This window comes from Silene latifolia, chromosome Y (assembly GCF_048544455.1).
Source record: "Silene latifolia isolate original U9 population chromosome Y, ASM4854445v1, whole genome shotgun sequence".
NCBI lineage: Eukaryota > Viridiplantae > Streptophyta > Magnoliopsida > Caryophyllales > Caryophyllaceae > Silene > Silene latifolia.
Genome location: NC_133538.1, coordinates 324,775,195 through 324,785,420, shown reverse-complemented (window position 1 = coordinate 324,785,420; position 10,226 = coordinate 324,775,195).

Genomic DNA, 10,226 nt, shown 5'->3' with positions numbered 1-10,226 from the left:
ATTAGTTGGTCTAAGTGAGTGATCTTGATTACTATTTGAGGCATGGTATGAGAGTGAGACTAAGCTATTTTGTTGGGAAATCTTAGCGCTTGTTTTGGTAACTAGAAAGGATAATGGTATGGCTGACGCCAATTAATAAGCTAAAGAATATAGTTTCAATTTATGGTGTTAGAATGAGGAAATATGAGGTGGTAAAGCGTTGTTACAACTAAGGCCTTGTTTCTTGAGGGCTCGATGATAAGTAAAGATCTAGGATATCAGACTTAAAAGAATATACCTTGGGATGTTGATGTCCATAATGGATTGGTGATGTGATTTGATATTAGTTGGCCCTTGAGAGTTCTTGAGTTGAGAGAGACTTAGTATTGAGGAGTCTTTGTTAACCCTATGGTTTTAGAAACTTTGAGGTTGTATTGAATACTTGGAGTGATGAGATTATACTCATAGTGGAGTGCCTTATTTCATGGAATTGCTTAGGGAGAGGTAACATAAGTAATTTGAGGAAATCCTTGAGAGTGTTGTAGTGATGAGTTTTGTTGTTAGAAAGTTTTCGGGACCGTTAAGGATGATGTTGTTGTTTGAGGTTTGAGTACCTGGCGTTTCTTTCTTGTCTAATTCCCCTTCTTCTTTGGCCATAAGCGTTATCGTTCATACCTCTCTTCCTCGCTTCATCTTGCTCCTCCCTTAAGTTTGATGCTAGTGACCTATAAAAACTCTACCCTTGACATTCTTATTGTTTTGACTTCAACTCTTACCCCATGAAGTTCATCATAGCTCTTTTGTTGGTTAAGTTTGGACTCTCTTAGCGTACCTGGCATTTATGTTGTTTAAATTGCTCTACATTTCGCACAATTCCTAAATATTTCAAGCTACCAGTTTTGATTCGTTGTTAAAAGTTTATGTTATCTTTTGCAAAACCTTACCTATTTTAAAGATTTGAAAATGAAAATTTTATTTAATTCCATATTTGTTCCTTGAGTATAGACTTCTCTATCATGATTTTAATTGCTAAACCTAATATTTCTTTAAATTCTAACCAATTTCTGTTAACTTTGATCTAATTATGATGTATCATGTTACAATTTTCAGGAATTTGATTCCTTTTTGAGTTTAAAAGTGAAACTTTTATTTTTATATTGGCTTTTGTGAAAGAAAATTTGAGTAAATTACCTTTATCTTTTGATTTTAACGTTGATTGGATGTTAGAACTCGTTATTGAAGACGTTTGATAACTTGCTCTACGCTTGTCGACAAATTGATTTTTGTTTTAAATTTGTCTCTGACTTGGAAAGTCTTGTGTGCACGACAAGAGCAATATCGTTCCATGAATGAGACTTACACTTTTGAAAACTGTCCGTTAACGTTTTAAAAGTGTTTTGATTTGAATTTATACAAATCATATACCTTTCGACCTGTTCCTGTCGAAAATTTTTAGTTAAAACTTTTGAAAGAATTTTAACTCTTACAGGTAGCCTTTTAATGTTTTGGTTACCGACTTTAAAAGTCCAGTTTTATTTTTATATAACCTTTCATTTCTACTTTCAAGTTTCGAGGACGGAACTTTTTAAAAGTTGGGGTGATTGTAACACCCGCGAGTTTCCCTTTTTGACATTTAAAATTTATTAAACCGTTTAACCACTTTATTATATATTTTTGAATTATTCAATTTAATTAATTTTATGACAAACACGATTTTTATAAACGTATTCTATAGAAGCTCGTTTATATAAAAATACGTACGATTAAATTATATCTTTAAGGCATGATTTATATAATAATATATATATATATATATATATATACGTATTTTTGGTCGGATAATAATAGTGACGGTAATAATAATAATCTCTGTCTTAAATTCCGTATAACTATAGACCGTCACATTTCCACTCGTGAGTCTAACCTTTCTCGACCTATCCTATATGGACAACACATCACACCCACCTAACATCCTACACCCTACTTGTAAAATATCTCTTTATTATATATTTATATATTATTATTATTACTATTATTATTATTATATATTACCACTAGTATTATTTGTGGTTGTTGTTCCATGTACCCGTCCCCACCCCCCTTTTCTTCTTCCTTTTCCCCTGCGAAAACAACAACACAGCAGCAGCAACAATACAACCCACTTCCGCCTCCTTTAACCTCCATTTCTTCCTTTATTTCTCAACCAAACTCCATTATTTTTACACCATTGACTTCCTCTCTTCTTCCTCCTAATTTCTAGGTAAGAAAGTCTTAATTTTGTTAAATTTTCGAAATGGGCATCTTATTGCAAACTCGGTTTTGTAACCCCATGTGACTCGTTTTTCCTCCTTTCTAGTTGAAGACTGAAGTAAAGATCGTTCCTTAGACGTTTTCACCCGAGAATTCGAGAGTAAAGGTAACGGTGATAGGTTACTCGATATATTGTCGATATTTCGTCCCTTATCTCGGTTTCATGCCTTATTTGTTGTAAAGTTTGGCTCTTTAAGTTCCTCTTTTGTGTGTGGCTGAAGGTATGAGTCCATTAGCTTTTCACTTGCGGGTTTGTACTGATTTTTCCATGGTTCGGTTTCCCATGGGATTTGGAGGTGAAGGGTGCGACTGGGTCTGAGATTCCGTCTCAGAAACAGTCTGTTTTACCTGACTTTACGGGTATTGCTAGGTCGAATTTAAAGGTTAATACCCATTCTCTAGTAGCGTCTTGTGTTCGTTTCATTTCCGTTTCATCCCCGACTTGAACTTAAGCTGAAATGGTGGTGGGGTTTCAGTTTGGAACCGTGACTGGGGATTTGTGAGCCCTGTTTTGAGGCGTTTTATTACAGGGTTTAGGACTGCTTCGACGTCGTCTGAGCAGGCGGAGTGTTGGCCGTGGGGAGGTGGTTTTGAGGGCGGTAGTTGGTGGTTTATTTGCTGGCTGTTTGTCAACCATGGGGGAGAGGTTGAGTGGACTGTTTATAGGTGGTTTATGGCTGCCCAAGGGCTCCCCTTGAATCATGGTTATCATGGTCCTTGGCGCAATTTGGGTTTATTTAATTTATTTGAATTTCCGTCTCGTGTCTTCATAAAACGCAATTCGTTAAAGTCGCTTATTTAAATATTTATCTTTTAGGGTTTATACTTATAACATCCCACTATTTAATTATTTAAATTACCGTCTCAAATATGCCCATGTACCCGTCTTGTTATTTAGTAATGTGGCAAGTTGGGCTTGTTTTATATTGTATGTTATTGGGACATATAGGTGTAGTATGGCATTTTAATAGGGCTAGTCATGGCTATAAAATGTTTGGCGCTAAATTAATTTATTTAAATAATGATTAAATAACCGTCTCACATATTATATAACGTAATTAGTCAATGTCGTTCATTTACTTATTTATCCAGTTATTGGGCTTGTCTTATTTATTTAATTGGGCTTATTCTAGTCCGTTCATTGGATTTCATATGGTTTATTTATTGGGCTCATAAATGAGTCACTTGGACTTGGTCACATTTTATCCCGTATATTTAACATAACGTAAATTACGCATGATCACTCATTATATTTTATTTAACCGACATGATAAATTATAAATTGAAATATTTATCTGCATAAGACAAGTATGAGTTATTTATTGTTAAATAATTATTTGTGAAGGGTCATATCCTTGATAATGTCTTGTAATGATCGGTGGTGAGAGTCGTGGTCCTATCGGACACTAGGGGTGTGCCATAGGCCCTCTAGTTGCGATATGATCGTCTGGACTGATGTTCCTATCCGTACTTATGGTGAGATGCAAGCCATAAGTATGAGTGTGACATTAATAATCCCGTCCCATGTACTTGTTTTTTTTATTTTACCGGCATGTATAATTATGAAATGAAATGTTTATTTATATGTTACAAGCATGAAAAGGTTATTATAAATAATTACTTGTAAGAGTCGTATTCTTGTAGAAATGCCATATTACCATCGTATGAGCTTGGCATACATTTTTGCCCTGCTTGTGCTGTTCTGGCAAGCACGGGTTTGACCTACTTGTGTTATTCTGGCAAGTACGGTTTTGGCCTACTTGTGCTGTTCTGGCAAGTACGGCTTTTGGCCACTTGTGCTGTTCTGGCACGTGAGTCTTATCTTAGTCTTTCCGCCACTTTCGTGCTGTTCTGGCGATTGGGGTACTCGGTCTCCTTTGTAGTCGAGTCTTGGGTGCGTGCTGTGCTGGCGCACGTCGAATCGAGATATACACCCAAGAATCTGCAGATTTAGACTAGGACCGTATTATTATCGTAGTCCTACCCGGGGAAATTATAGTCTAAGAGTGATAAATGTCTTGCATTATTTGGATGGTTACTTTGATCATATCTCCTTGAAATACGTGCTCGTGGCTAAGTGGTCGTGTCTGTTTCCTTGTCTTTCTTTTCCATTTATTTATTGTTGCTTATGCCTCACTTGTTTATTCCATCATTTCTTTTATTCTTGTTGGTAAACACGTATGATCCCATGTTTGGTTATAATTCGATTCACCCATGTCTTATCTAATATGATTGTTTGTTTATGTTCTTTGTTATGTTCGTTTCGACATATTGTGGCTGGAAGAACCTTGAGTTACTCCCCACTGACTGTGGCGTTCATGTTTACATGAATGACAGGTTGTGAAGATGCTTACGTGGGGAAGATGTGTGGGCTAGCGAGAACTAAACCCTTGGACCTTAGTTTCTAGTTTAGAAACTCTTTATATGTTTATTCGTGGGATATCTTTTCCCCGCCTTCTAGACTTGGGTTGTAATAACCTAATTTTGTCTATTAATGTATTTGTTTCTTTTCGTTAGTGGCACCCGCGTGCTATTCTTTAACTAGTAATTTTAAAAATTTTTAAAATTTTACAAATTTCCGCTTCAATTTATTAGTTATATTTTCCGCTTTATCGCGGGGTGTCACAAGATCATTCTTGACTTGGATGACACAGTAACCACAAATCAAACTACTGTAGTCTTGGAGCAACCTGACGAGCCAATTATGCGACAAGGATAGTGCGTGTATATGTTGCAGTTCGGAAGTTTTGAGCCTGTGGCATTACGGATCCAAGGGTCATTGTCGTCGCTACCTCCAATGTCATTGGAAGAAAAACTACCTCCTCAGGATAAGAATGAGGAGAAGAAGCATGAAGATAACGATGAAGGTTGGACTTTGGTTACGTGCAAGAAGTCAAAGAAACAAACACGGCAGACAGCGCAACCTGTTCATCGTCAAAGAAAACAATCAAAGAAGACTAAACCTCACAAGACGAAGGGAAAGAAAAAGTCCAAAACAGTGGCCAAACCACATGTCTTGCCTATCGATGTACTTGAGCAAGAACCACCGAGTCCCGTCACCTTAAAAGAATTTTTCCCACAAGACTTCTTAAACAAGGTTACCGTGTGCACCGTCTCAGCTACGGAAGGTGGGGATGATAAAAAGAAGATAGAGGAAGAAGGCCCAGATGATGCGGTATTGCCACAACAGTTGCATTCTGAAAAGGAGAATGAAATAGTGGCTGCTCTTGACGCCCTTCCTACAAACATGGGATGGAAACAAATCTTTCATCTACCTAAAGAGAAGCATCAACTGATAATTCAAGGACTTGAGAAGCCAGAGTTGTACGCGGGCAAGATGAAATACAAAATTGAGCCTCCCGAGCAATCAACTGGATGTGTCTCCTGCAATGCAGCCTTGAGTTTTTCAGATGAGGATTTACTCCTTGGATCCAAGCCTCACAACAGGCCACTTTATGTGTCTGGGTATATCCATGGGCAAAAGGTCAAGCGCATCTTAATAGATGGAGGCTCAGGAGTCAATCTCATGCCAAAAGCCACCATGAATGAATTAGGGATCACGATGGATGAACTCTCCAGTAGTCGAACAATGATTCATGGTTTCAACTTAAATGAGGAGCGCGCGGTTGGCATGATCCGTGTGAACCTTACCATGGGTGATCTTTCTTCCGACACATTGTTCCATGTCATGGATGGTAAGACATCGTTTAAACTATTGCTGGGACGACCTTGGAAGCACGAGAATGGAATTGTCGCCTCAACCCTCCATCAATGCTTGAAATATTATCATGGTGGCGAAAGGAAGATAGACGGAGACGCCAAACCTTTCTCTAAGGTCGACTCTTTCTTCGCTGATGCAAAATTCTTTGAAGAGAATGGTACTTCCAGTGAGTTCATGCCAACCACCATCTCTTCAACAGGAAAAGGAGGTAAGCGGGAAAATAACATCATCAAAGAAGACGCAACTACAAGTCCTGATAAAGAAAATGTTGTTAAGAAAGATGTAGACAAGGTCAGCAAAACAACTACTCCTGTTGCATCACCCAAAAAGCAAGAGACGATGCAGAAAACTACACCACCAGTACTACGCTACATCCCGAAGTCTCGCCGAAAAGATGGGGAAAGTCCTTTTGCAGAGTGTCTAACACCAAAGATAGAGCCTAAGGACAAAAAGTCAAGTCAGGTGGTCAAGCAGGAATGGGTGGCCAATGTCATTACACCTCTACCAAGTTCATCTCAAACGAAGATTGTGAGACCTCCTCCAACTGGTTTCGTCTGTGCATCCAGTCAATCATCAAGTGAGGAAAACAAGGGGATATTTGATTCCAATGCTTATAAGCTACTAGCGAAGGCCGGATATGACTTTACAAATCCGACTTCTCTCGGCAAAGTTATAGAAGTCGAGCCGTACGGACTTAACAAAGCGCAACATGAAGTGTTCAAGCAAGATGGGAGCTTCATGGTGACCAGGGCTGGGCTCGGATATGAGTTTCCTACGCCTGTGAAGATTGGTGCTCGTAGAAAAGGAGCTAATGCGTCTTCTTAGCACATCACAGTAGAAGAGGTCAAAGAAAATGAAGAAGGAGAGGAAAAGATGCATTCATCTTCAGTCTTCGATCGAATAAGTCCACCTGCAGAGAAGTGTCGTCCTTCTATATTTACAAGGCTGGGGGGCCAAGTGCTTCAACCAAACACATTTATATCTTTGCTAGGCTTGGCAATCAAGGTGAAAGTGAAGTCAAAATATCACCACCTTCGCTGTGCACTAACAAGAAGGGCGCAATACATGAACACTTGGGCGGTCCATCAAAAACAGTCTTCAGTCGACTAGGGGCTCCCAAGAAGAATATTGAAGAGGGTCGTCCTCTCTCAATTTCTGCAAAACAAAATGAAGAAGAAGTAAGAATAAGTGATGACTTGAGAAGCGCAATACCATCTCGTATGAAGCGTATGCAAGTAGTGGATATCATCCAATATAAGCCACTCAAGGCAAGGAGGCGCGTACTAGTTCTCACAGGCCAGTAAAAAAATGTTGAGCCTGTTCCTTCATCTTCACGTCCTTCTGGTGTAAAGAAGCCAGGAGATTTAGAAGTTACAACGTCGTCATATCACATCACAGTAGAAGAGATACCTGACGAGAATGAAGAAGTTGAGGCCGATGAGGCCCCTGAAAGTCTGAAACACTTGAAGACGGGGGGCAATCTACTGTGGATGAACTCAAGGAACTCAACTTCGGAACTAATGAAGATCCTCGCCCCATTTATGTTAGTGCTCTGCTGACTAAGGAAGAAGAAGAGGAGTACTACAAGTTGTTGGTCGAGTACAAGGATGTCTTCGCTTGGAGCTATAAAGAGATGCCTGGACTCAGCCCAAAAATTGCAGTTCATCATCTAGCAATCAAGAAAGGCACCAATCCCTAAAAGCAACCTCAACGTCGTTTCAGGCCGGAGCTTGTACCTGAAATTGAAAAGGAAGTCAACAAACTCATTGAAGCAGGTTTCATTCAAGAAGTCAAATATTCTACCTGGATAACAAACATTGTCCCAGTTAGAAAGAAGAATGGACAATTGCACATATGTGTCGACTTCAGAGACCTTAATGATGCATGCCCGAAGGATGACTTCCCTTTGCCAGTCACATAGTTGATGATTGACGCAACCACTGGTCATGAAGCCCTCTCATTCATGGATTGTACTGCTGGTTACAATCAAATACATATGACACCTGAAGATCAAGAAGCAACAGGTTTTCGAACCCCAAAAGGGATCTTCTGCTACAAGGTCATGCCGTTTGGATTGAAGAACGCTGGCGCTACGTACCAACGCGCAATACAAAAGATCTTTAATAACATGCTGCATAAAATAATAGAGTGTTATGTTGATGACGTGGTTGTCAAATCAAAGAAAAGAGAAGACCATATCAAAGACCTTCGAGCCGTCTTTGAAAGACTTAGAAAATGTCAACTCAAGATGAATCTACTCAAGTGTGCGTTCGGTGTCACATCTGGGAAGTTCTTGGGGTTTGTGGTCAGGCATAGAGGCATTGAAATTGACCAAACAAAAATTAAAGCCATCAACAAAATGCTGAAACCAAAGACGTTGAAAGAGTTGCGCGGATTGCAAGGACGTTTGGCATACATTCGAAGGTTCATCTCTAACTTAGCCAGGTATTGCCATCCGTTCAGCCATCTCATGAAAAAGGATGCTCCATTCTAATGGGATGAAAAATGCAAAAATGCTTTTGATAGCATCAAGAAGTACTTGGCCAGTGCACCAGTGCTGGGGGAACCAATTCCAGGAAAGCCACTTGTCCTCTACATCGTAGCACAAGAATGCTTGCTGGGGGCAATGTCTGCTCAAGAACTTGAAGACCGCAAGGAGAGAGCACTCTACTACTTGAGTCGTACCTTGGTTGGAGCTGAGTTGAATTACTTGCCTATAGAGAAGATATGTCTTGCTTTGGTGTTCGCCATCCAGAAGTTAAGGCACTACATGCAGGCGCATACCATACACGTGGTCTCAAAAGATGATCCAATCAAGTACATACTCTCAAGACCAGTCTTGTCTAGAAGACTTGCGAAATGGGCAGTGTTACTTAAGCAGTATAACTTGGTGTTTGTGCCTCAAAAGGCTGTGAAAGGTCAAGCTATCGCCGACCTCTTTGCTGATCATCCAGTGCCAACAGAGTGAGAAATTTCAGATGACCTCCAGGGAGAAGAAACTTTTTACGTGGACGTCCTACCTCCATGGCAAATGTACTTTGATGGTGCTGCAAGGCAAGATGGAGCTGGAGCTGGAGTTGTATTTGTAACTCCACAAAATCATCTCATGCCATATGCCTTTACACTGACTCAGTTGTGCACAAATAATATGGCATAATACGAAGCCCTCATACTCGGCCTTCAAATGGCAATCGAAATAGGTGTCAGGGATATGGACATATATGGAGACTCAGAGATGGTGGTCAACCAAGTCCTTGGTGAATATGAAGTGAAAAAGGAAGACTTAATTCCCTACCATCAACGGGCATTACAACTTCTGAATCAACTTGACGACATCCATGTTGGTCATGTACCAAGGAGTGCCAATAAGTTGGCTGACGCGCTTGCTAATCTTGCAGCCACTTTGGCACTGGGGGCATAAGAGTCTATGTAAGTCCTAGTCTACAACCGTTGGGCAGTATCTTTGCTTGAAGGGGAAGATAATGTAGACAAAACCAACATGATATGCGTCTACACAGCCGATGAAGATGATTGGCGTCAACCTATCATTGATTTCTTGGACCACCAAAAATTACCTGATGGCCCCAGACACAAGGTTGAGATACGTCGATGTGCTCCAAAGTTTATTCACTATAAAGGGACGCTCTACAGACGTTCTTTCTCAGGCCAATGGTTGAGGTGTCTAAGCAAGGACGAAGCTGCTGAAGCAATGCATGAAGCTCACTCTGGAATTTGTGGCGCTCATCAATCTGGGCCTAAACTTCATGATCGCGTAAAGAGAATGGGGTTTTACTGGCCAACCATGGTACAAGATTGTATGGACTTCGCGAAAAAATGTTAACCCTGTCAGTTCTACGCAAACTTCATACACCAACCGCCAGAGCCGTTGCATCCCACTGTTTTTTCATGGCCCTTTGAAGCTTGGGGACTTGATGTTGTGGGACCTCTTACTCCAAAGGCGTCAAATAGACACGAGTATATCCTCGCCGCCACTGACTACTTCTCACAATGGGTAGAAGCCATCACACTACGGGAAGTGAAGAAAGAAAATGTTGTGGACTTCATTCGAACTCAGATCATCTTTAGATATGGTGTACCTCAGCGTATCACAACTAACAATGGGAAACAATTCTTCAACCATCTGATGACAAGTCTGAGAGAAAAATTCAAGTTCAAACAATACAAGTCATCCATGTACAATGCTTCTGCAAATGGT